We start from the raw sequence: 26477 nt of genomic DNA, 5'->3' as shown, positions 1-26477 counted from the left end.
TTCCTTACCACTATCTGGCGTGTCGTGGAGTAATCAAACTAACTTTAATCTTATTCGGCTATTCATGGCCACACCATCAATATGGGGCACCAAAATTGAGGACCCCAAGATCATGTAAGTCTCCCATGTGTAGCGAGGAGCACGTGGGTTGACCCCCCCATTGGCCAACTAATGGTCGGCACCAATCGACTCTCCTTCCTTCAACATCCAAGTGTGGGATGCCTCAATCCCATTAATGTCTTCCGTGTTCCTCCTTAGCAAGCCGGTTAGTGTCGTCCTATCAATTTGGTGTGTTGAGGGGTAAGCAAACTTATACAGGGGGGGTGAATCAAGCCGCGACATGGTGTGCTGAGGGGTGATCAACCCGCGATCTAGTATATCAAGGGGGAAATCAAGCCGGTGTTGAGGAGTAATCAGGGCGCGATCTAGTGTGCTAAGGGGTACACATCCGCCATCTAGCTAGCGTGTTGAGGGGTAATCAAGCCGACACAGAGGGGAAATCGAGCCAACGCCGAGGGATAATCAAGACAAATTTTGGTGGGGGTAATCAAGCCGTGATATAGTGTGCCAAAGGGTAACCAAGCAGCTGTTGAGGGGTAATCAGATCGACATTTGTCTTATTTTGATTATTCAGGTATAGAAGAGCCATAACAGTCGAGGTTAGCACATACCCCTTAACAACTGTAGTATTTTTTCACTAAAACATAGTGTAAGAAATGAAAAAAATACTAATTATTTTGTGTAATATATCTTCTAGAATGTTCTAAATATTAATTATGGCTGGGCGGCAAGAAAACCCGCGCCCACACGTCCAATTTTCGCTGCAATGGCGGCAAGCCAAAAAAGTATCGAGAATTGACCCTATTACCTATGTTTAAGCCTCTAAAAAATATATTCGGCTACTCTGTATGAAGGGTTGTTGGTAATTTGGTACTCCATGACCCCACCCACGCCGCGCGCCGAGCCCGCAAACCCCCCAAATTCGGATAGGGATTAGGTGACTTGTCCATAGCGAGTCACGCCGTAACTTGCGGGCACCCAGCCGTCTGATCAGAAATGGACAGCCCAGATCAAGTCATGTAGCAACAAAGACCATTCACGATTTACTGTTCACGGGGTACTGTAGACTGGATACTGTAGACGTCTGTTGTAGCTATCCCACTGTTTACGTCCGATCCGTCCGTTGATCCTTGATCGAATGGTCTAAAGAGGAGGGCAAGTTACCACACTGTTCACTGGTGACTAGCCCACAGCAAGTCACCGGATCTCATTCCCCCAAATCCCGCTTCCCACCTCCACACGCAGCCACGGCTCCACCTCTGCCGCCGGCCACGGCTCCACCTCACCATTCCTCCCTTACCTCCGGCCACTTCTTCCCCACCCCCCCTCAGCCTCCACCGACCCTTTGACCAAGCCGCCCCCTCCCGCCACCGTCCGACAGCCGCTACTCCACCTCCACCGCCGGTCACGACCCTACTTCACTGCCTCCATTGTCGGCCAGCACTTCACCTCCACCCCCCTTCCGCATCTGATCTAGATACGTCTCCCCTCCCCCCTTTCCCTCCGCATCCACCAAACCCTAGACCAACCACAAGCAGTCGCTGCCACCACTTGTCCCCGCTTCAAGTATCTCTCCGGCACCACACAGTCGCTGCTTCAAGGGTAGTGAAGACACGTCGAGGACGCGCAAGATGGTATAGTCCTTAACCCACCTCACGGTTGCCAATCTGCTGTTTGTACACATGTATGCGTAATTTCAGGTGGTTGATAAAAGAGTTTGTGCTTGTGTTTGATTTCGTTTGCTAGTGCTTGTGGTTCATTAGATCTCTGGTCGTTCCTATGAAATAAGGGCCCTGTGCTGCAACAAATAAATTTGGGTCTCGTATAGATATAAACTCATCACTAAAAAATAGTAATTTGTTATTAAGAACTGTTGAGCACAATGATGGATCTAGGATAAGAATGGAGGGTGCCCTGAAATCATTTGTCATCATGCTAAACTGATATACCACTTATAGTCTGGTGTTGTGGTGCAATTTGAGAAACCACTTAACTCGACGTTTGCACTCCTTTTTTCAGTCTTTTTGCTCCACGTTTTGAGTGTAGTACCTATGTCCCCTATGCACAGTGATGTCTATTTTCCGTCTGTATATCTTGATCATATCGTGGCACATAGCAGATGAACACAGTAATATTATAGCATATAACACAGTATAATATACACCACCACATGACCTATATATTTTCTTCCATCTAGTTTGATGATGCAATTAGTTGGAACATTCTCTAAATTTTTTGTCCTGCCATGATCTCTGAATTTTTGTGCACAACACATTGGTACCATGTTCTTTGAAAGTTATCTTGCTCTAAAGTTCTGTGTTCTACCACAGTATGTACAATTTCCGTATCTGAAATTCATATGTTGCTTGTTTGCTAATGCTGCGGGTTTTTTTCATGCTTTGTTGATTGATCCATGTTTTCACTTCTATACGAAAAAGGCTTTCGCCCCGCTTTATAAATAAAGCAAACCGCCACAGAGCACATATACATGGACTAGTTCAAACACACGCACCCAAGTCTCACACACAAGTACGAAGGTTTTGCTGAGGGCACAGTTCAGCAAGCCCAAAAAACTAAAAGAAAAGAGCCGAGGAGCCAAACAAGCATCTAGTCGGGTTTCGGCGGGGGCGGCGGAGACAGACGGACGGCCATCGAGCGGAGGTCGACGATGAAGGCAGAGATGCCGCCACGGTCATCAGAGCGGCTAAGCGGCCGCCAAAGCTGCAAGAAACCAGACCGTTTGAAGATAGCATCAGTAGCCCGTTGAAGAGGATCGCGCTGGATCACAAGCTTATTACGGATTGTCCAGAGGGTCCAAGCGATGACCCCAATCTCAAGCCACCTAATGTGGCGAGAGGCCAAGGGGGAGGACTGGAGCTCCGTATACAGGTTGGGGAAGTTTGTGTGGCACCAATTTCCACCCACCACCTCGCGGAAGCAGCTCCACACGAATTGCGCGAACACACAAGAAAAGATGTGGTTCGAGTCTTCGGGGCTAGCGCAAAGCGGGCAAAGGCCAGTGCCCGGGCCATTACGTTTGTGGACCTCCACGCCCGACGGTATCCGACCGCGAATCCACTGCCATATGAAGATTCGGATTTTCAGAGGCAAGCGGATGGACCACACCGTCGCAAAGGGGGGAGGGCGGAGGAGGGGGCGATGGCATGGTAGAGAGACTTAGTGGAGAATTGGCCCGAAGGCTCGAGACGCCATCTCACCTTGTCCAGGACACCGTCCACCACAGGCTCGTGGAGAGCCACGCAATCTAGTAACTCGCGCCAGGCGGCGGACTCCGGGGGGCGAAAGGGCCTCCGGAAAGCAAGGCACCCTAAGTCAATAAGGGCCCTCTCAACTGAGATCAAGGGGTCTACAGCGATGGAGAAGAGGTCAGGGAAGCGCGCAGTGAAGGGAGAGTCACCGGCCCACCGGTCAAACCAGAACAAAGTCTTCGTGCCAGACCCCACCGTGATGGAAGTTCCGATGCGAAGGATAGGGGGAAGCTGGACGACCGACTGCCAGAACTGCGAGCCGCTAGTTCTCTGACAAAAGGCAAGGGGTTGTCCATGTCGTGGTTCTAAGCCTGACAGTAGAGTGGGGGTAGGTATGGAGAGGCAAGGTCCTAGCTACGGAGAGGTTGTAAACACAAGGGATGTACGAGTTCAGGCCCTTCTCGGAAGAAGTAATAGCCCTACGTCTCGGAGCCCGGAGGCGGTCGAGTGGATTATGAGTATATGAGTTACAAGATGCCGAACCCTTCTGCCTGTGGAGGGGGGTGGCTTATATAGAGTGCGCCAGGACCCCAGCCAGCCCACGTAGGAGAGGGTTTAAGGTGAGTTAAGTCTGGGGCGTTACTGGTAACGCCCCACATAAAATGCCTTTACTATCATAAAGTCTACTTGATTACAGGCCGTTGCAGTGCAGAGTGCCTCTTGACCTCCTGGTGGTCGAGTGAGTCTTCGTGGTCGAGTCCTTCAGGCCAGTCGAGTGAGTCCTCGTTGGTCGACTGGAAGGCGACCTCTTCTAAGGATGTCCTGGGGTAAGTCACTTGGATCAGGTCCATGACCCTACCCTAGGTACATAACCCCATCATTAGCCCCCGAATGGATTGAGGCTTCGAGTGAAGAAGGAGTTGATGTCGTTTCCGATTAACCTTTGCGCTCTGGTTGTGCGCTGTTCTGGACCAAAGAATCCCTTCGTCGACAGGGAGCAACTTGCCTTCAGTCGACTCGATCCATTCTGTTTTTGCGTCGAGTGACCTTTCAGGCTTCGATGATCTCCGAGCGACGGATCGCCGGAAACACCGCGTCTGATAGACTGATTTGCTGTTCGCGGATTCCGCGGGATGCGAAATTTGGGGACGCGCGCGAAGCGGGGCGGACCGCGGCGTTCGGATGGGACGGGGCATGGACGCCTCGATCTCCGCGCCGCCTTTTTCGCCACGTATCCCGTCTGCATAACTGCTCCCAGATATGATTAGATCGACGGGCCCACCTGTCATCCACTCGGAAGGGACCTCATAAATGTGCCCGGTGAGGATTTTTGTGCTGCGCCTCAGCATTCTCTCCCTTTCTCTGCTTCCTTCTTCCCCGCCCAGCGTGCTCGCTCTCGCGCCCGCACCACTTCCCTTCGCGCATCTCGCCGGCGACCATGGCCAAGGAGAAGACGGCGGCGCTGGAGCGTGCGAAGAAGGCGTCGGCGTCGGAGAAGGCGAAGGGGAGATCCACCAGCCGCGGCGGGTCCTCGTCCAGATCCCGCCTGCCGAAGGGCTGGGTCCAAGGAGACTGGATCCAGTCGACCATCACGGAGAATGACCTCCTTGACATGGCCAACGAGGGCTTGATCCCTCATGGAGCTGCGAGACTTCCGGGGAAGGAGTGGCAGCCCCAGCCAGAAGAGGGTGAGTGTGTGCTCTTGGCCACTCATGTTGATCGTGGCTTTTCTTTGCCACCGAGTGTTTTCTTCCGTGGCTTCTTGAATTTCTTTGGAGCGCAGCTCCACCACTTTACCCCAAACTCCATTGCCTATCTCGCCGCGTTTGTGTCCATGTGTGAGGGTTTCTTGGGTTGTAGACCACACTGGGGTTTGTTCAAGCATATATTCACGTGTCGCTCTCAGACCGTGAAGAAGGCGAGCCCAGGCGACGAAAAGACCCGAGTCGTCCAAATGTGTGGGGGTTTGGGCATCCAGGTGAGGAACAAGAGCACCTTCCCGCCCATGACCTTTCCCGAGTCCGTAAGAGGCTGGCAGTCGACTTGGTTCTACTGCCAGGTCCAGTCGACGCCAGGGCAGTCGAGTGGACTCCCTCCGTTTACCATGGGTCGAGTGAACAAGCCCTCCCCTCTGAAGTTGATTCCGGAGGAGAAAGCTGACGTGAAGATGTTGATGGAGCGCGTGGTGCAGTTGGTTCGGGAGGGGGTGACGGGCATGGATCTCCTGGAGGTCTTCCTCAGGCGTCGCATCCAGCCCCTTCAGTTCCGGAGCCACTGCATGTGGTTGTACTGTGGGACCGAAGACGAGACTAGAGTCCATCCAGAAGCAGTCGACGACGTCACTCTGGAAAGATGGATGGTAGCCGTTACCGGAAACAAGGACAACCCACGCGGAGCCAGAAGGATTCCTCCACTCGACCACAACAGCGACCCAAACAAGGTACACTTGCTCTGCTCTCCACTGCGCCCTTGTCGTATTCATTTCTGTTAACCCTGCCGACTGGTCGACTGATCCTTGTCTGGGCATCTGCTAGGCCCTCACCGAGCTGTATTCGATGCCCAATGGGGCACAAGCTTCGACTGAAGAGGGCGAGGCGAGCGGGGGCGAGAGCCAGGAAGAGGAGGAATGGGACTCGGATGTTGCAGAGGATGATGATGACGACGATGATGATGACGGTGATGAAGACGACGTCGAGGACGAGGAAGAAGAGGAGGAGGAGGTCGTACCACCGCGCTCGGAAAGGCGGTCGAAGCTTGTCCACGACCCTTCGACCGAACGTGGTAAGGGGGTTGCGACTGCCACTCAGTCGACCAAGCGCCCTCGGACCACCTCTCCGGTGCCGACTGAAAAGGCGCCGAAGCAGCCCAGGGCGGCCTCGTCGAAGCCGATCAAGCTCTTGCCGAAGATGAAGGTGTCCATCCCCACCATATCAGGGTAACCGTGCTGCTCATATCTTCTTATTCTGTGTGAACTTTGTCTCCGGTCGACGCTGAAGTTAGTCGACTGATCCTTTGGAGTTGCAGTGCTGCTACTTCTGAAACCTCGGCCCGGGCTGATGACCACGAGATGGAGGACGCAGCAACTTCGACCCCAGGTACTGTATTCTTAACGCCGTTCTTAGTCGACTGACTTGCGATCTCTGATCCTGATTCTTCTCCACAGCTCCACCCAATACTGTTATCAATCTTCCTGATGATGATGAGGATGAAGAGCCGCTGAAGCGCAGGAGGAGTCGGCAAGCGTCCGCCAGTAAGGTGCCTCAGGATGTGACGGCGCCTGAGATTCTGACTATGGAGGAAGAGAACACCACTCGACACACGGTGTCCTTCGCAAATCCACTGACGAGTGCTCAGCAGCCCTCCCTCTTCACGACGCACCACGTCCCAGAGGACCAAGCTGGCGCAGCGAAGGAGGCAATACGCCAGGCGGGACTCATGATGGAGCAGCTGAAGACCATCCGGGACGCGAGCCAGGCAGCTTATGACGCCAGTTCTGCCCTCCAAAGCAATGTCCAGGTCAGTCGACCGCTGTTTGTTCTGTTGGATATGCTACCAAAAACTTTTCTTTTCCGAAATTTATAGTAGTCACCCACTGGGTGTGTCGAATAAACTCCGTGTTGGCGGGGGCACGCTGAGTGCACCCGCTGGGTGTAGTCCCCAAGGCTAAGGTCGACTGCTGGCAGTCGGCCTTAGGCTTTATGATGTCAATTTTTCTGTCAGTCGACTATGTCGACTGGATTCCACAAACCGGTGGGGGCACGCTGAGTGTACCCACTGGGTGTAGTCCCCGAGACTGTGGTCGACTGCTTGCAGTTGATCACAGTCTTAGAGAATGCATCTCTTTTTTCTTTTGAAGTCGACTGGTCGACTTTGTCTTCAACATGATTAGTGGGGGCACGCTGAGTGCACCCACTGGGTGTAGTCCCCGAGACTACGGTCGAATGCTTGTATTCGGCTGTAGTCTTAGAAACGTGTGTTTTTCCCTTTTTCACTCGGAAGTGAATTATATTTGACATTTAGTCGATTGGTTCTTCGCAGAACTCTTGTGATCTTGTGGCTCGCTACTCAGAGCTGGAACAAAAGCATACTCAAGTCGAGCTGAGCTTGAAGCTGGTTCAGGAGAAGCTGACAAAGGCAAAGGAGGAGACCGAAGGTATGTTTGGTGAGACCCTGACGACTGCTTTTCCCCTTGCTTGTTTCAAAATCTGATCTTGCTGTAACTTGCAGGTAAGGTAAGGGAGGCCCAACAGAAGAAAGACCTTGAGCTAGCTGAGAAGATCAAGCTTGCTGACGAGAAGTTAGCTTCAGTCACCAAGCTTGAACAAGACAATACCAATCTGAAAGCTGCTCTTGGGATTGCCAACAAGGAGATCAGTCGACTGAAAACTGATAAAGCTGCTCTGACCGACCAAGTCAGCAAATTGACTGGGAAGAAAACTGATCTGGAGGCCTTCCTGAGTGGACTTGCCAAGAAGCTGTTTCTTATGCTTGAAGGTAAACCTCTATGCTTGGCAGACATTTCCAATTGTGATTTTTCCATTCGACCATCCCCTTGACTTAGTGGTCACCTTTGCAGAATTCTGTCAAAACTTTGAAGAAGAAACTAGCCGGCTGGAGCCAAACCTCGACCCTGTCAATTCTCCGGTGAACGACGAAGTTGCCATGGATGTTTTCCGACTGGAGTCTCGTGTTGCAGCTGTCGTGGACTATCTCGCAAGGCTGAAGGCCGCCACATCGCGCATCGACTCGACGCTCTGGCCTGAGGAGACACTTCAGAATGACCTTGAGTCGCTGATGGCCCGCTTGAACACGATCCCTGGTCGAGTGCAGGAGTGGAAGAAGTCCTCGGCTCGGTGTGGTGCAGATGTCGCTCTGTGTCTGGCCCGAGTCCACTGCAAAGATGCGCGAGAAGAGAAGCTGGCGGCCCTTCGGGTGGCCAATACCAAGAAGCACGACTTCAGGTCCTTTATGGAAACTTTCCTTGCAGCTGCCACTCGGATCGCCGACGGAATTGACCTTGATGAATTTGTTGCACCTTCCATCCCTCCACAGGAGGGGTAAAAAACTTCTTCTGGCTCGACGCTTTAAATTTGCCTTGGTATGCCGAGTGGAATTGTAACCGACAAGCCTTAACGGGCTTGATGCCTGAGCACTTTCGGTTCCTTTAGATGTCGATTCAAACTTGAATTTGGTGCTTGAATACGATTGCCTTCGGCTCGAAATGTCTTTTGCAGGTTCAAAGCAAGGCGCCTTTACTGCAATCGACTTATTCTTTAGTCCACTTAGGCAAGCACTGGGCTGCGGCTAAGCCCCCGAGTGAGAGGTTTTACTCTTCACTTGGTGGGATTTCGATAACTTAGGCGAGTGCTTGGACTGCAGCTAAGCCCCCGAGTGAGAGGGTTGCTCTCCACTCGGCAGGATTTTTATAACTTAGGCGAGTGCTTGGACTGCAGCTAAGCCCCCGAGTGAGAGGGTTGCTCTCCACTCGGCAGGATTTTTATAACTTAGGCGAGTGTTTGGACTGCAGCTAAGCCCCCGAGTGAGAGGGTTGCTCTTCACTCGGTAGGATTTTTATAACTTAGGCGAGCACAGGGCTGCAGTTAAGCCTCCGAGTGAGAGGGTTGCTCTTCACTCGGTAGGATTTTTATAACTTAGGCGAGCACAGGGCTGCAGCTAAGCCTCCGAGTGGGAGGGTTGCTCCTCACTCGGTAGGATTTTTATAACTTAGGCGAGTGCTTGGACTGCAGCTAAGCCCCCGAGTGGAAGGCTGGCTTACCACTCGGTAGGATTTTGATAAACTTAGGCGAAACGGATTCGCGGCTAAGCCTCCGAGTGGGAGTCTGGCTCACCACTCGGTAGGATTTTGATAACTTAGGCGAGTGCTTGCACTGCAGCTAAGCCCCCGAGTGAGAGGGTTGCTCCTCACTCAGTAGGATTTTTACAAACTTAGGCGAAACGGATTCGCAGCTAAGTCACCCACTGAGGGGAATTTCATTGGACAAAAATAAAAAGTGACAGATATTATGGAGGGACTATGACACTATTATTTTGAGGTCCATGAACTACAAAAGTACTTTATTGTAACTCATCCGAGTGATAAAACTTAAGTGTAGAATGGGCGGAGTAGCTCCGCGTTCCAAGCTCGGGGCTCGTCGATATTATGCTTGACGTTGTAAAGACGGTACGCCCCGTTGTGGAGGACCTTGGTGACAATGAAGGGGCCTTCCCAAGAAGGAGCAAGCTTGTGTGGTTTGTGCTGATCCACTCGGAGAACCAAATCCCCTTCCTGGAAGGCTCGTCCTCTCACATTTCTGGCGTGGAAACGGCGTAAATCTTGTTGGTAGATGGTCGACCGGATCAGAGCCATCTCCCTTTCTTCCTCTAAAAGGTCGACCGCGTCCTGCCGCGCTTGTTCAGCTTCTGCTTCGTTGTAGATTTCAACTCGGGGAGCATTATGGAGAAGATCACTCGGCAAGACTGCTTCAGCTCCGTAGACCAAGAAGAATGGAGTTCTTCCAGTCGACCGATTAGGTGTGGTCCGCAGTCCCCAGAGTACAGAGGGAAGTTCGTCGACCCAAGCTCCAGCTGCGTGTTTGAGATCACGCATCAGTCGAGGCTTCAATCCCTTAAGAATCAGTCCATTAGCTCGCTCTGCTTGTCCATTCGACTGCGGATGGGCGACTGATGCGTAGTCGACCCGTGTGCCCTGGGAGTTGCAGAAAGCTCTGAATTCCTCTGAGTCAAAGTTCGACCCATTATCCGTAATGATGCTGTGCGGGACTCCATATCTGAATATTAGTTCCCTGATGAAGCTAACAGCAGTACCGGTGTCAAGGCTCTTGATTGGTTTAGCCTCGATCCACTTGGTGAACTTGTCGACTGCCACCAGTACATGCGTGAAGCCACTTCGTCCTGTTCTCAAGGGGCCGACCATGTCCAATCCCCATACTGCGAAAGGCCAGACGAGTGGGATGGTCTTCAGAGCCGACGCAGGCTTGTGTGACATATTCGAGTAGAATTGACATCCCTCGCACTTATCCACTATCTCTTTTGCCATCTCATTCGCCTTTGGCCAGTAAAATCCGGCTCGGTATGCTTTGGCCACGATGGTCCGAGAGGACGCATGATGACCACAGGTCCCCGAGTGAATATCATTGAGGATGAGTCGACCTTCTTCTGGTGTTATGCACTTCTGACCGACTCCAGTCGCGCTTTCTCTGTATAATTGTCCTTTGATTACGGTAAAGGCCTTAGATCGACGGACGATCTGTCGAGCCTCTTCCTCATCCTCCGGAAGCTCTTTCCTCAAGATATATGCGGCATACGGAATCGTCCAGTCGGGAATGACCACTAAAACCTCCATGATCAAGTCGACCACCGCTGGGACTTCAACTTCAGTCGGATCTGTGGCACTCTTGGGCTGCAGAGTTTCTTCGGTGAAAGGATCTTCTTTGACTGACGGAGTGTGTATATGCTCCAAGAACACACCACTCGGAATGGCTTCTCTCTTGGAACCTATCTTTGCTAGATCATCAGCTGCTTGATTTTTCAGTCGGGGTATATGATGGAGCTCCAACCCCTCGAACTTCTTTTCCAGCTTCCTCACTGCACTGCAGTATCCAGCCATGGCTGGGCTTCTCACGTCCCACTCCTTCATCACCTGATTGACCACTAAATCCGAGTCGCCATAGACCATTAGGCGACGGACGCCGAGTGAAATGGCCATGCGCAACCCATATAAGAGGGCCTCATATTCTGCCTCATTGTTGGAGGAATCAAAGTGAATCTGGAGCACATATCTGAGCTTATCTCCTCTGGGGGAAACCAGGACAACCCCAGCACCGGAACCATTCAACATCTTAGAGCCATCAAAAAACATGGTCCAATGCTCCGAGTGAACTTCAGTCGGCTGCTGCTGTTCAATCCACTCGGCGAGGAAATCTGCTATTGTCTGGGACTTAATGGCTTTCTTTGCCTCAAACTTGATATCAAGGGGAAGAAGTTCAATCGCCCATTTGGCCACTCGACCAGTTGCATCTCTGTTGTGCAAAATCTCTAATAGTGGAGCGTCGCTGACGACTGTGATGGAATGGTCAGAGAAATAATGAGCAACCTTCTTTGTGGTCATGTATATTCCATACACAAGCTTCTGATAATGAGGATATCTCTGCTTGGATGGAGTCAAGACTTCAGACAAATAATACACCGGGCGCTAAACTTTGAGAGCTTTTCCTTCTTCTTCCCGCTCGACCATTAGCACAGTACTGACGACTTGTCCTGTGGCTGCGATGTAGAGCAACAGAGGCTCTTTGCTGATTGGAGCAGCAAGCACCGGCTGGGTGGAGAGTAGAGCTTTTAGCTCGGCAAACGCTGCATCAGCTTCTGGAGTCCACTCGAACTTGTCTGCCTTCTTCATCAGTCGGTAAAGAGGCAATGCCTTTTCACCGAGTCGTGAGATGAATCGACTTAATGCGGCCAAGCATCCAGTAAGCTTCTGGACATCGTGCACTCGCACAGGGCGTTTCATTCGGAGAATGGTGCCAATCTTCTCTGGGTTAGCGTCGATTCCCCGTTCGGAAATGAGAAAACCGAGTAACTTGCCACCAGGAACTCCAAATGTGCACTTTGATGGATTGAGCTTGATATCATACCTTCTGAGGTTGGCAAACGTTTCGGCGAGGTCAGCGAGCAGGTCGGAACCTTTTCGTGACTTGACAACAATATCATCCATATAAGCTTCCACATTCCGACTGGTTTGAGTGAGTAGACACTTCTGAATCATTCGCATGAATGTGGCGCCGGCATTCTTGAGGCCGAATGGCATGGTGATATAGCAGAAGCACCCGAATGGAGTGATAAAAGTTGTTTTTACCTCGTCGGGCCCGTACAGACGGATCTGGTGGTACCCGGAGTAGGCATCTAAAAAAGATAGCCTCTCACATCCCGCGGTCGAGTCAACAATTTGATCTTTGCGAGGGAGAGGAAAATGATCTTTCGGGCAGGCCCGGTTGATGTGCTTGAAATCAATGCACATTCGGAGCGACTTGTCCTTCTTAGGAACCATGACGACATTAGCGAGCCACTCGGAGTGGTATATCTCTCGGATAAATCCTGCCGCCAACAGTCGAGCCACTTCTTCACCAATGGCTTTTCTCTTCTGGACGGCGGACCGCCGAAGATGCTCTTTGACTGGTTTGGCAGATGCGTCGAATCTTAGGCGATGCTCAGCCAGTCCCCTGGGAACACCTGGCATGTCAGCGGGCTTCCATGCAAAAATGTCCCAGTTCTCACGGAGGAACTGGATGAGCGCTTCTTCCTATTTTGGGTCGAGTGTTGTGGAGATGCGGGTCGGAGCTGCTTCGGGGTCGGTCGAATGAATGTGAACAGGCTTCGTCTCACTGGACGACTGGAAAGCAGACTCTGTGGCGGGCTTCTTGGATCGCAGCAAGTCACTCGGATCTGCGTTTTGCTTGTATTCTTCGAACTCGACTGCTGTCACCTGGGAATCGGCAATCTTGGAGCCCTTCTGAAAGCACTCTTCTGCCTTTTTCCTATCACCGGTGACAGTGATCACTCCTTTGGGACCGGGCATCTTCAATTTGAGGTATACGTAGCATGGTCGAGCCATGAACCGCGCGTAAGCTGGTCTCCCCAAAATGGCATGATATGCACTCTGAAAATCCACGACCTCAAACGTCAACTTTTCTTTGCGAAAATGCTTCGAATCACCAAACACCACGTCCAAAGCTATCTGGCCGAGTGACTCGGCCTTCTTCCCTGGTATAACTCCATGGAAGCTCATGTTACTAGTGCTCAGTTGGGACATCGGAATGCCCATACCTTTCAATGCGTCTGCATACAACAAGTTCAGTCCACTTCCACCATCCATCAGCACTTTTGTCAGTCGAGTGCCTTCGACAACTGGATCGACCACCAAAGCTTGCCTCCCAGGGGTGGCAATATGAGTCGGGTGATCAGATTGGTCGAATGTGATGGGTGTTTGAGACCACTTCAGATAATTTGCTTTTGCTGGGGCAACCATGTTCACCTCTCGGTTAATCACTTTCAGTCGATTTCTGCTTTCCACATCTGCAAAGATCATCAGAGTGGAGTTGATATGCGGATATCCTTCCTCACTGTCCTTCTTGTCTTCGGCCTTGTCCGACTCCTTCTCCTTGTCCTTAGACTGTTTTCCCTGAAACTGCTGGATCAGGAGTCGACATTGGCGAGTGGTGTGCTTCGGGTAGATGATATTCCCCTCTTCGTCTTTCTTCGTGTGAATGTGACATGGCATGTCCATCACGTCGTTCCCTTCTTTATCCTTTACCTTCTTGGGGTTCCAGGATCCTTTTGGTTTCCCCTTAAACTTTCCTTGAGTCACGGCCAGAGCCTCTCCAGGAGCTGCCGGTTCAGCCTTCCGCTTCTGTTTCCGACTGGTGTTTCCTTTTTCCGACTGACTCGGCTTGTGCTTGCCGCTTCGGAGTCGGTCTTCTTCTTTGCCGTTGGCGTACTTGGTAGCAATCTCCATCATCCGACTCAAGGTCATGTCACCGGTTCGACCAAATTTCAAACTCAGTTCTCTATTCTTGACGCCATCTTTGAAGGCGCAGACTGCCTGATGATCAGACACATTCTCCACAGTGTGGTGCAAAGTGATCCACCTCTGAATATACTCTCTGAGAGTCTCATTAGTTTTCTGCACGCAGACTTGCAACTCTGTCAATCCAGCTGGTCGCTTGCAAGTTCCTTCAAACGTTCTGATGAACACTCGGGACAGATCTTCCCAAGTGTAAATGCTGCTAGGAGGTAATTGAGTCAACCATGCCCTGGCAGAACCTTCCAGCATGAGAGGCAAGTGTTTCATGGCCACCTCGTCGTTCCCACCACCGATCTGAACTGCCACTCGGTAGTCTTCAAGCCAAGTTTCAGGCTTAGACTCACCAGTGAACTTGCTGACTCCTGTCGCCAACCTGAAATTGGGAGGGATAAATGCGGCTCTGATAGCTCTGCTGAAGCATTCAGGACCAGAAACATGCACTCGACTGCTTGTGGGTACATCTTTGTCGAGTCCACCTCGATGGGCTCTGTTCCGGTCGACCAACCCTTGTACGATAATGGATCGCGCGTCGAAGCCTGGTTCTCTGGGGTCGACTGGAACCCTACGCCCTGTACTGTACTGACGCCTATCATCTGGCTGCCGAGGAGCGTAAGACCCACCCCTCGGAGGGGAATAGGGCACTCGACGCCTATCATCTCGGTCGAGTCTGTCGCCATATTGATCTCGTCGATTCTCGCGCCCTTCACGCCGCGGAGGCGATCTGGGGCTATGAGCCGACTGAACCATATTCACAGTGACGGATCGACTGTGAATCCTGTTGCGCGACTGAGACACGGCTGAATTCTGATCTCCTGCTGCTCGGAGCAGATCCCTGATCTGCAGCAAACCTCTACCAGCTTCCGACTGCGAAGGCTGGATGGACTCTGCTATACGGGTCGCAGCTGCTAAATTCTGAATTGGGGTTCGATATACCTGAGTCGGCGGGAAGAGTTGACGTCGACTGTTGTCGGGAACTCGTTGCCGCGCGCGCTCGTCGAGAGCTCGCTGAAGGTTCTCCAGTCGAGTGCGCTCGGCCAAATTGGCCAGACGCGCCTCCTCCAAGGCACGAGCCTCGGGGGTTTCTCCTGCGATGGTAATACGCAGGGGATCCTCGTTCCTGCGAAGAAGTTCCTCTCTTTGCAGAGAGTCGAGTGGCTCGGGCTGGTACTCTTCGTAGCCTCGTGTAGGGTCGCCGCCGTCACCTGCTCCACCGCCACGGGCGAAGCCAGGGGGACTGCGGGGCCCGTCGACCATCAAGATTTCGGCCGCTGGATCACTGCTACCGCACTCGGATGCAGTCTCTACGGAGCCAGTCGACTGATCGAACAAGCCGTAGAGAGATTCGTTGGGCTCGATTTCCGCAACTTGGGTGGTGGCCGATTGGCGAGCCACCGCGTGCCTCACCCATCGCTGAAGCCTCGACCGGCCTGAGCGCTTGCGCTGGCGGGAGGCCGGGAGGGTGGACGATAAAGGAGCCGACCGATACTGGGTCGACGGTTGCCGCAGCAGAACGCCGCGGACACATGCGTGAAAATGCGTCGCACCGCGGACGGGGAGCGCATCTACGTCGAGTGGAGCTTCCTGGAGCCATGCGGAGTCGTCGGCGATGAAGGTGAGAGTGCCGAGACGGATCTCTTGACCCTCGACCAAAACTCCAGCAGACACCATGATGAAAGTACTCGGAAGAATCGCAACTTCTCCACAAAATCGCTAAAACACCTGCCCCACGGTGGGCGCCAACTGTCGTGGTTCTAAGCCTGACAGTAGAGTGGGGGTAGGTATGGAGAGGCAAGGTCCTAGCTACGGAGAGGTTGTAAACACAAGGGATGTACGAGTTCAGGCCCTTCTCGGAAGAAGTAATAGCCCTACGTCTCGGAGCCCGGAGGCGATCGAGTGGATTATGAGTATATGAGTTACAAGATGCCGAACCCTTCTGCCTGTGGAGGGGGGTGGCTTATATAGAGTGCGCCAGGACCCTAGCCAGCCCACGTAGGAGAGGGTTTAAGGTGAGTTAAGTCTGGGGCGTTACTGGTAACGCCCCACATAAAGTGCCTTTACTATCATAAAGTCTACTTGATTACAGGCCGTTGCAGTGCAGAGTGCCTCTTGACCTCCTGGTGGTCGAGTGAGTCTTCGTGGTCGAGTCCTTCAGGCCAGTCGAGTGAGTCCTCGTTGGTCGACTGGAAGGCGACCTCTTCTAAGGATGTCCTGGGGTAAGTTACTTGGATCAGGTCCATGACCCTACCCTAGGTACATAACCCCATCAGTCCACGCAGGTACTTGTTCCGGATGATGTCGAGCCAGAGACCACCCTGGCCTTGCGAGATGCGCCAGAGCCAGCGGGATAGGAGGGCGATATTCATACGCTTGGAGCACATGATATGAGGCCGCCTTGTTACCTGGGCTTGCAAATTTTAGGCCAGCTGACCATATGATATTTCTGCTTGTTGTTGTCGCCAACCCAATAGAAGCGGGACTGGATTTTGACGATCTCATGGTGCAGAGTCTCGTGTAGGCTGTAGAAGCTCATGAGAAACAAGAGGAGGCTGGAGAGGGATGAGTTAATGAGAATAGTCCGAGCCGCCTTTGGCAACCACCTACCCTGCCAAGGTTCGATGCGCGTCTGAAGCTTGGACACGGTCGAGCGGAGGTCCGCGGCAGTGAGCCGAGAGTCGCTAATGGGTGTTCCCAAGTAGGTCGTGGGGAAGGACCCAAGGCGACAATTGAGCCTGTTAGCAATGGCAAGGGACTCGGTCTCAGAGTAGCCCATCACCATCACATCACTCTTGTCGAAGTTTATCTTAAGGCCAGACATTAGTTGGAAGCAGAGGAGAAGGAACTTAAGATTGGAGATGTCCGACTCAGAGCCTTCGACCATGATGATGGTGTCATCGGCGTACTAGAGGAGGGAGATCCCAGTGCGGCTAGCTAGGTGGAGAGTGATCCCATGAATGTGGCCAGCAGACTTAACCTTATCCAGGATGGCGGCAAGCGCGTCCACCACAATATTGAACAAGAAAGGGGAGAAGGGATCACCCTGTCTAACCCCACAGAGTGTGGGGAAGTAAGGGGCGATCTCCCCATTGATGTTCACGGTGGTGCGACCGCATGAGACCATCTGCATAACTCTGGTGATCCATCGGTCGTCGAAGCCCTTCCGGAGCAGAACTTCCCGAAGGAAGGTCCAACTAACAGTGTCATAGGCCTTATGGAAATCAATCTTCAAGAAAACCGCCTTGAGGTGTTTAGATCGGACCTCATGGAGGACTTCATGAAGAACAAGCACCCCATCCAGGATGTACCGCCCCTGAATGAAGGCTGACTGGTTGGGGTGGGTAACGTGGTCAGCGAGGAGGGTCACCCTATTGGCGTACCCTTTAGCCAGAATCCATAAGATCACGTTGACGACCGTGATTGGACAAAACAGGCGGATGTCGGAGGCACCCAGAACCTTCGGGATGAGCGAGATTATCCCATAGTTGAGGCGGCCGAGGTCGATGGACCCAACATAGAACTCATCGAAGATGGCCATCACCTCAGGTTTAATCACATTCTAGAAGGCCTGGAAGAATGTAACCGGAAGACTGTCGGGGCCCGGAGCGGAGGTGGGATTCATGCCTCGAATCACGGCCCAAACCTCGCCCTCGGAGAAAGGGGCCGTGAGGGCCGCGTTTTCCTCATCAGAAACCAGCTGAGCACCGGCCCAACAATTAGATGCCAGGGAGAGGCCGCTCCTAGGAGCGGCAGAGAACAGGGACTTATAGAAACCATCGACATGGCTACGAATGTCACGGGGATCCTACAATAGGGAGGCACCATCCCAGAGGAGGGGGATGGTGTTGCATCTACGCCGGTCGTTTGCGATGGCCTGAAAGTAGGTCGTGTTCGCGTCGCCCTTCAAGATCCATTTCTGGGCCCCGCGGAGGCGCCAATATGCCTCCTCATCAGTGTAGATGACGGAGAGTTGGTCTTCTAAGTCGTAGCGAGAGTGCCACTCATCCGGGGAGAGGCTGATTGAGTCAGCACGCATGCCCAAGGCTTGGATGGCGGCCAACAAGGCCTTCTTACGCTCCTGGAGGTCACGTCCCAAGTTAGCACCCCAACCCTTCATGAACTGCCGGCCCCTCTTGGCGCAGAAGTGCCAAGAGTCAATAGCCGAGGGAGGGCGGGGTGGGGGTGAGCACGGGCCTCCACCCAGCAGGCGCCAACAGCCTCCACAAAAACGGTTTGGGAAAACCAGAATGTCTCAAAGCGGAATCGAGGGGGAATCAGCGGCCGCTCATCGGTGGAGGAGAGGAGGAGGGGCACGTGGTCAAATCCAATCCTGGTGATGGCATGAAGGGAGGCTAGAGGGCAACGAAGGTCCCATTCCAGGGAAACTAGGACCCTGTCCAGAACAGACTGGGTCGGGAAGGCCTGGTGATTGGTGGTAAACCTGGCACCAATCCTATCAATCTCGCGGAGGCCAAGGTCAGTAATGCAATCATTAAACATTTGCATCCATGCAAAGTTAACGTTCGCGTTGCTCTTGTCCTCCACAAAATGGAGGTTGAAATCGCCTCCAACGACCACAGGAAGAGAGGCAGCCGAAATCTTCCGGTGGACCTCCTCGAGGAAGGAAGCAAACCTACTATGGTCGGCCGGGCCGTAGACAATGATGACCTCCCACTTGAAGTTGAGCGACCGTTCGAAGAGTTCCACGATCACAAAGAATTGCCCCCGGTCCATGCTACCCACCTCGAAGGTGGCATCCTTGACACCTAAAAGGATGCCACCCGAGTGGCCTATGCTCCCACTAGAAGGGAGCCAATGCCAAGCAAAGAGGTGAGAGCTCAGACGATCAAGCGCCGGGAGAGAAAATTCTATACGCATGGTTTCTTGGATGGCGACAATATCAATGTGTTCATCATGCATGTATTCCACGAGTTGGCGACGTCGGCCATCATGGCCGAAACCGCGGATGTTCCAGAAAAGAGCCCGCAGTAAGGCGCCATTGGGGGTTGCTTGACCCCAGGACGCGGGATGCGCTTGGGCGCGGAGGGCGGCGGTGCGGTACCGCGTACGACCACTAAGCTCGGCCGCGGCGAGGGGGAGGAGGCCGCCGGGCCACCTAGGTGGTGCTGGGGAGGCGTCCCCCACAGAAGGGGAGGGGTCGGCAGGCGAAAGCAGAGCCGCGCGGGCCTCCACTAGCCTACCATCGAGAATCTCGCGGGCCTTGATGGCCGCAATTTGGACTAAGGGGGAGCAGAAAACGAGCAAGTAGAAGTAGATGGGGGGACAGAAGGGGTACATGGGTCCAGGTTCCGAGCTGCAGCGCGAAGCTCCGCCCAGGCGGGAATGGGCAGAGCCGGACTGTTGTCGGGACACGCTGCGTCAAGTCGGGCGCTCCGGCGGGAAGCCGTCACCGGGGAGGAGACAGACCGGCCCCGGTGGGAGTAGGCCGCTGTTCGCGGAGGAGGAGGCTGAGCGGCCACCGGGGTGGTCACCCGCGTCTCCCGCTCCGCATCAGGGGCCACCGCGGGGGCGGGCCAGGGCGCCTGCCCGATGCAGACGAGGTGCGAGGAAGGCGACGTCGGAGTAGTCGGGGACGAGGGACAGAGCGCCAGGTCTGAGACGGAGCCGGGGGGATGGCGGCGGGGGCGAGCACGAGGCTGAGGCCCGGGGCGGACAGCACCGGCGAGGCGGGTCGATCGACGGGAGTCGCCAGCGAACCCGACCTGGCCGGGGCGGAGGGACCCAAAGGAGCGATGGCAACCGGGACCAGCGAGGAGGCCACGATGCCATCCACCCTGGTCGGGGACGGGACGACCTCAAAGGGGACCAGGAGGACCAAGGGAGACGGCGGCGACCCCTCCAAAGCCGGCATGGAGCAGCCGACGACGGCCGGGGAGCGAGGAGAGGATGCTGGGAAGACCACCAGGCCGACGCTCGACGCGTCGCTCCCCTCCATGGTCTCGCTGCCCGGGACAGGGGAGGCGTCCCGGGGAAGCGAAGAGACAGGGAGAGGGGCAAGCAAAGCCTGACGGACCTGGGGTCCAACAGCGGGGTGTGGAGGCGACGGAGACAGAGAGCGGGAGCGTGAGTCGTCGGAGCCCGCATCATAATCGGAGCGGTGGGAGCGGTGAGAGCGGGGGTGGTGGTGGCCATGGAAGTTGTCGTCGGTCCCAGGGTTGCCACCGGGGGGGCGTCATCGGAGGAGCGAGGGCGCCCAACGTGGTTGGGAGGCTCACGGGCGATCCGGAGGTCAAAGCCCTGGTCGTTGAAGAACACTCGGATGGTGGCTTGAAGCTTGGAGGAGTCCAGACACTTGACCTTGATGCGGACCTCCTCCTCTTTGCGAGGGAGAGCTCGTCCACCACCACCACCTTGCCTAGGATCTGGGACATCTGGCGGATGACCACCTCAGACCAAGCAATGTCTGGGAGGCCTCCCACCAAGATCCAGGCTGTGTCCAGGACGGCCACCGCCTACGGGTCCAAGATCGGCTCAGTGATGTCGACGACAAGCTGGTGGAGGGCGAGGGTGATCTGGCCGCTGCGGGTGGCGTAGCCGTAGCTGATGGCGTCGGGGAAGATCACAGTGAAGATGTTGTCGGCGGTGGGAGTGACCACCCAGTCCCACTGACGCTGGTACAGGTGGTTGAGCTCCACCTCGATCATCTCTGGGGAGGCCACCCCATCCACCTGAAGGAAATATGCCCTAGAGGCAATAATAAAGTTATTATTTATTTCCTTATATCATGATAAATGTTTATTATTCATGCTAGAATTGTATTAACCGGAAACATAATACATGTGTGAATACATAGACAAACATAGTGTCACTAGTATGCCTCTATTTGACTAGCTCGTTTATCAAAGATTGTTATGTTTCCTAACCATAGACAAAAGAGTTGTCATTTGATTAATGGGATCACATCATTAGGAGAATGATGTGATTGACTTGACTCATTCCATTAGCTTAGCACTTGATCGTTTAGTATGTTGTTGTTGCTTTCTTCATGACTTATACATGTTCCTGTAACTATGAGATTATGCAACTCCCATTTACCGGAGGAACACTTTGGGTGCTACCAAACGTTACAATGTAACTGGGTGATTATAAAGGAGTACTACAGGTGTCTCCAAAGGTACATGTTGGGTTGGTGTATTTCGAGATTAGGTCTTGTCACTCCGATTGTCGGAGAGGTATCTCTGGGCCCTCTCGGTAATGCACATCACTATAAGCCTTGCAAGCAATGTAGCTAATAAGTTAGTTACGGAATGATGCATTACGTAACGAGTAAAGAGACTTGCCAGTAACGAGATTGAACTAGGTATTGGATACCGACGATCGAATCTCGGGCAAGTAACATACCGATGACAAAGGGAATAACGTATGTTGTTATGCGGTTTGACCGATAAAGATCTTCGCAGAATATGTAGGAGCCAATATGAGCATCCAGGTTCCGCTATTGGTTATTGACCGAGAATAGTTCTAGGTCATGTCTACATTGTTCTCGAACCCGTAGGGTCCGCACGCTTAAGGTTTCGATGACAGTTATATTATGAGTTTATGAGTTTTGATGTACCGAAGGAGTTCGGAGTCCCGGATGAGATCGGGGACATGACGAGGAGTCTCGAAATGGTCGAGACGTAAAGATCGATATATTGGACGATTATATTCGGACTTCGGAAAGGTTCCGAGTGATTCGGGTATTTTTCGGAGTACCGGAGAGTTACGGGAATTCGCCGGGGAGTATATGGGCCTTATTGGGCCATACAGGAATAGAGGAGAGAGGCCAAAAGGAAGGAGGCCTGCGCCCCCCCTCTGGTCCGAATTGGACAAGGGGGGCAGCCCACTTTTCCTTCTCCCTCTCCTCCTCTTTCCTTCTCCAACAAGGAAAGGAGGAGTCCTACTCCTCCTATTTCCTTCTCCAACAAGGAAAGGAGGAGTCCTACTCCTGGTGGGAGTAGGACTCCCCCCTTGGTGCACCTCCTTCATAGGCCGGCCGCCTCCCCCCTTGCTCCTATATATATGGGGGCAGGGGGGCACCCCAAAGACACACCAGCAATTGATCCTTGAGATCTATTAGCCGTGTGCGGTGCCCCCCTCCACCATAGTCCTCCTCGATAATATTGTAGCGGTGCTTAGGTGAAGCCCTGCGACGGTAGAACATCAAGATCGTCACCACACCGTCGTGCTGACGGAACTCTCCCTCGACACTCGGCTGGATCGGAGTTCGAGGGACGTCATCGAGCTGAACGTGTGCTAGAACTCGGAGGTGCCGTAGTTTCGGTGCTTGATCGGTCGGGCCGTGAAGACGTACGACTACATCAACCGCGTTGTTCTAATGCTTTCGTTTTCGGTCTACAAGGGTATGTAGATTACACTCTCCCCTCTTGTTGCTATGCATCACCATGATCTTGCGTGTGCGTAGGAAATTTTTGAAATTACTACGTTCCCCAACACCACCACCGTGACGACCGCCTGGAGCGACGGGGTGGGGGAGGGATGTCCAGGACCTCGAGGTGGAAGAAGCCCAACCCCTCGATGCCATGACCGTACATCATGAGCTTGGCCGGCACGGGGCGATCCGGGCACAGAAGGGCGGGGTGGCCCGGGTCCTTGCATATATAGCAGCATTGAGGGTTGACGCAGGAGACTTGGGAGTGACCCGCCACCCCGCAATTGAAGCACGGGGGGCGAGGGAGGCCGGACACCAGACCCGGGGCGAACGAGGAGCCAGGGCCTAGCGGAGCGGGAGTGGGCAAGATGCCGCAACCCTGACCACGGCGCTTCTTCTTCTTTGCTTGACCTTGGCGGCCGCGGGCCGGAGCGCCACCCGCACCGAACCTGGAAGCGAGAGGAGCCGCGAAGGTGGCATGCGGGGGAACATACTTCCGGGCCGGCGTGGGAGGCGGTAGGGCTTGCTGACAGGGGGACGGAGGGTGAGGATGGCGCGAAGGCGAGGGGGAACGGACACGAAGCGGGGAGGGCGAACGGCGTCACCCGCGCCAATCGGCCCTGGTGCCCAGAGGAGAGCGGGAGCGGTCCTGCCGGTCCGAGCGGCCCAGGGACCGGCGGTCTTCAAGGTGTCCATCCCGAAGAGCACAGAGCTCCCGCTGAAGCTCCTCCTCCCGGCGGACCGTGTCTGGGGGACGCGCGAGGCCGGTCCTCAAAACGCCGCTTCCGGCGAGCCTCCCCATCGTCCATTCCCGGGTCATGGCCAGACGGGTCGGGGGAGGAAGGGGGGAGGGGGGAGGGGAGGTCGGGGCGCAAGAGGACGGGGAGGGCGGCGGGGATGGAGCAGCAGAGGTAGCACGCGGGGAGACAAGAGAGGAAACAGATGTGGCGGCGGATAGGGGAACCGAGGCAAGCGGAAACCCGTAGGGGGGGGCAAATGCGTGAATCAGCCACAATGGGCCTAGGGCATCGCAGAGGCCCAACCTGGCCAGGTTGGCCCAAACGGCAGGCGATAGGCCCAACAAGGGCAACGGGCCACTGGGCAGGGCACGGGCCCAGCAGGCCACGCCATGATCGACAAGGCCCAAGGGGCGCGGGGTGGTTGCCGAAAGGGTTTCCCCTCCACATGCGACCACCGCCGCCGCCGCCGCCACCGGTGCGAGGATGCGGGGGGAGGCCAGCCAGGTCCGGCTGGTGGGCTGAGACTGGCAGAGAGCAAGCGATGACTATCCAAAGTAGGCGATGAAGGGGCGAAAGGGGGACGAGCGCACGAGCGGGGCAGCCAGAATCTCAGCACGGCAAGCTAACCGCGGGAGTGGCACCGACGAGAGGGGAGATCCCGCCACCGACCGGCGCCAAGACGCACCGGCCAGGCCCATCTCCGAGCGTCCAGCCATGCCCCAGGCACGCTACCGACGATGTCGAGCACCGCGTCCCCGCAAGACAGCGTCTTGCGACCCAGGCGTCGGGGCAGAGCGCAACGACCGCTGCAAGCTAGCAGCCGAGCCTCGCACGGGGGAGGCTAAGCTGCCAGCCATGTAGGGCGGCGCGACTCGCCGAGGGGCCGGGGAGGGGCGTGCCATACGAGCATCAAAGGGGCATGCGAGGGGGGAATCGGCATCGTCCTTGATGAGATCGGCCCACCGGATCCTCGGCGGGGCAGCCAGGGGCACAACGGCCGGGGAGGGGGAGAAAAGCATCTCCGGCGAGGGCGGAGGGGGCGGGCACGGCGAAGGGACAGCGGGGCTGGGCGGGGTGCTGCGCGCGCCGGCCATCGTGGGCGGAGCCACGGTCAGGGGCGAGGCGCCACGGCAATCGCCAGAGCGCACCATCCCACACATCTCTAGAAAAATATTTAGAGTGTGCGTGTACCCAGTGGAATTAAGGGCTTGAAGGAATGTAAGAGGACTAGGCAAAAAAAACTACTATGAAAAGACTTGTGGAATTAAGCCTTGGCCAACTAAGAGAGCTCATGCAGGCCTGCCAACTAATAAAACAAATACAAGGTCAAAGAAACAACTTCTACAAGAGGCTGATGCAAGTACTCAAAGAGAAGGGATGTCAGACCCTAAATGCATGACTGCTTCTGTCGCTCGTCCCCGCCACAATTGGTAAGTCTTTTGCAACTTTCATGACCACACACAACATGGTGTTGAAGGAAAATTCTACTACCATGATTTTTACTATGTTGACCTTTTCTAGGTTCAAGGAAATTATCTAAACTCAATGGATTCACTTGAATACTGATGTTCACTTTATGAGTGCAGGAAATTGACCTTTGATAAGTACAAACTGAATTTCCACACACATGTTTATATCCAACAAATTTTTATATTGTGTATTACCTTAATATTTCTTTTTCTTTTTATCATCGGTGGTTTCTATTCCTTACTATTAATATCATATCATGCTCATGATTCTGTCTTTGGACGTGGATTAGTCATGAATATCCATAAAATTATGCCTGTTTTAGTGGAATAGCTAGATGTGTATCTATTTCCTCATGGTAGTAATACGTTTCTAAGTAATTTCATGTTGCATATGTTATAACCAGTATTGAAGATTTATTTGTTTTTCAAATAGCGAGCCTGGTATATTAAGTTTTATTATATGATCAATGCACTCTCACGAGCTGCCTTTTCTTGGAAGATGATTGCCTCATCCATCGTGATGACAACACCTCTATGGCCAATGGAAGTGGTCACGTTGCCCAGCCTGATGAGAACAACCATATGGTTTATGAGAAAGGTGATGCCAACCGGTCTGTTCAGTTGCTATTGAACTGATTTTTATCTGCAATTCTTAATAAACCGTAGGGATTAACCATTTAAACCGTAGGGATTAACCATTGATGAAATTTTAGAATCTGAATCCAGCAATTCAATCTCATATGCTTAATCTAAACCTTAATTTGGCTTTATTGCACTTTGTTCCTTATTGTTAATATCATACCATGCGCATGATTCTGTCTTTAGACATGGATTAGTCATGGATATCCATTAAAATATGCTTGTTTAAATGGAATAGCTAGATGTGTATCTATTTCTTCATGGTAGTAATAGTTTTCTAAGTAATTTCATGTTGCATATGTTATAAATAACCAGTATTGAAGATTTATTTGTTTTTTAAACAACGAGCCTTGTCTATTAAGTTTTATTCTATGATCAATGCACTCTCCCTAACTGCTTTTTCTTAGAAGATGATGACCTCGTCCATCGTGATGATAACACCTCTATGGCCAATGAAAGTGATCTCGTTGCCCAGCCTGATGAGCACAACCAGATGGTGAATGAGGAAGGTGATGACAACCAGTTCTTCAGTTGCTATTTTTGACTTTAATCTACATTTGATAATGACATGAAATTCTAGAATCTGAATTCAGTAATTCAATCATATATGCTTAATCTAAATCCTAATTTCAGACCCCGTTGATTGCATCTTGCTTGTAGATTATGAATTTGGCAATTCTATCATGTATGCTTAATTTTGTGAACATTTGTTCTTGATATCCTTCAAAGTCATGGTTATGGCTGGACGCTCGCTATGTCTCTTGTGTCGCTGGCATGTGTGCCCACGTTGTGTTGGTATGCTTATATGAAGTTTACAAACTACATTACAACCAGGCTACACATGATCATTAGGTACACTGTTTACAACATTACACTCTTAACAAATCAAGTGCTTTAATGTTGAATAAAAAAGGACATGTATATGGACCATGTGTTGGAAATATGCCCTAGAGGCAATAATAAAATGGTTATTATTATATTTCTTTGTTCATGATAATTGTCTATTGTTCATGCTATAGTTGTATTGATCGGAAACCGTAATACAAGTGTGAATACAAGACCACATCATGTCCCTAGTGAGCCTCTAGTTGACTAGCTCGTTGATCAACAGATGGTCATGATTTTCTGACTATGGACATTGGATGTCATTGATAACAGGATCACATCATTATGAGAATGATGTGATGGACAAGACCCAATCCTAAGCATAGCACAAGATCGTGTAGTTCGTTTGCTAGAGCTTTTCTAATGTCAAATATCATTTCCTTAGACCATGAGATCGTGCAACTCCCGGATACCGTAGGAATGCTTTGGGTGTACCAAATGTCACAACGTAACTGGGTGGCTATAAAGGTGCACTACAGGTATCTCTGAAAG

At 53.0% G+C, this 26477-nt stretch overlaps 1 long non-coding RNA gene across 2 annotated transcripts; it reads left to right on the top strand.

The window, feature by feature from the left end:
* The first annotated feature begins 1312 nt into the window (after window positions 1-1312).
* On the top strand, window positions 1313-25737 carry LOC123137530 (uncharacterized). 2 transcript variants are annotated; one of them, XR_006468337.1, is made up of 3 exons: window positions 1313-1694; window positions 24961-25059; window positions 25508-25737. It is a non-coding gene; the product is annotated as an uncharacterized lncRNA (long non-coding RNA). The 2 variants fall into 2 exon arrangements; XR_006468338.1 differs by lacking the exon at window positions 1313-1694 and adding an exon at window positions 24254-24422.
* Window positions 25738-26477: the final 740 nt, after the last annotated feature.

Source organism: Triticum aestivum, chromosome 6B (genome assembly GCF_018294505.1).
Source record: "Triticum aestivum cultivar Chinese Spring chromosome 6B, IWGSC CS RefSeq v2.1, whole genome shotgun sequence".
NCBI classification, from domain to species: domain Eukaryota; kingdom Viridiplantae; phylum Streptophyta; class Magnoliopsida; order Poales; family Poaceae; genus Triticum; species Triticum aestivum.
The sequence above is the reverse complement of the archived record's forward strand: the minus strand, read 5'-3'. Positions and strand labels throughout refer to the sequence as shown.